Genomic DNA, 1,213 nt, shown 5'->3' on the forward strand with positions numbered 1-1,213 from the left:
ATTAAGTCTCACTGACTTGTCCCCCTTTTTTCTTAGGTTGTGGACAAATCAAGGTCAAACACTTCTAACCAAAGTGGTACATGAGACTGAAGTGTCCAAAGTGTGATAGAGCAATCGTTTCTTTCATCAGCCGTGTCTGCAGAAGGTATCACGTTCAGCTGTGTTAAACTTCCAGCATGAACGAGGAGTTAGTTGGGCTGATTGGGTCTTGCTCCAGGCAATTACACAAGTAATTGCCCTCAAGTCTGCCTTGACTCACTGCAAGCCTCCATAACCACTCTTCTCTACCCTGATAAAAGAGAGAAGAAAATTACTGTATCTGGGAAAAAAAAATCGGAAACACTGAAAGTTTCTGTGAGGGAGAAATACAGGAAAAGGTTATTAAGCAGTGTAAGAGTTAGCCAACAGAACACAATAGATGCGTTTGCAATGAGATTCAGTGGATAAAAAAGCAAGTGTGACTTTTGGACTATGTCATGGAGAAGAAAGAAGCTCACAGAACTGTTCTGCAAGGTATCCTGCACACTGGTAGGTGCTAAGGTCCTGTCTAGGGTAGTTTCTGTTTTTGGTAATACACAGAGGATGTAAAGATAATTAGAAGCCCAGGGATGAGGGGAGAACTCAAAATAGGTAACCCCTTTAAATGGTGCCTGAATGGCACTACATATTCTCAAATATTTGAGGTTATACAGGGGGACTACTTGGCTCAGAAGCCTGTAACAAGGGACTGTTAGGGGACTAAGTACGGCAAAATGAAAAAAGGAGGAAAATTAAATACGTGGAGGAATTTCATTCTGAGAGTGTTACTGCAAACCTGTAACAGCAACGCCGCTTTGGGGACCAAACCATTGTTGCACAAAAATCTCTAGCTTGATTTGTATTCCAAACCAACAGATACTTGAAGGTCTGAGGGTTTTTTCTTTCTTTATTCCTTTTCCTGATCTGTGTAGTGGAGTGTTAGTACATACCTATATGCTAGTATATATCAGACATGGGCTGATAAAACAGAAAATGCTGGCATGAGTGTTTGCTTAGGAGAGATTTTTCTTTGCACCATATTGACTTGTCCCTGCTATGGAACATGCTACCACAGTTTCCACTGCAATCCACAGCTTCAAGCATCTGCAATTTGTTGCAATAAAACTTCTAGCCTGAAATTCCCCTCCTGCTGTTTGGTCCAAGTGCAGAGCAGTTGTACATTTAAAACACTTAT

The sequence above is a fragment of the Geospiza fortis genome, unplaced genomic scaffold (assembly GCF_000277835.1).
Source record: "Geospiza fortis unplaced genomic scaffold, GeoFor_1.0 scaffold40, whole genome shotgun sequence".
NCBI classification, from domain to species: domain Eukaryota; kingdom Metazoa; phylum Chordata; class Aves; order Passeriformes; family Thraupidae; genus Geospiza; species Geospiza fortis.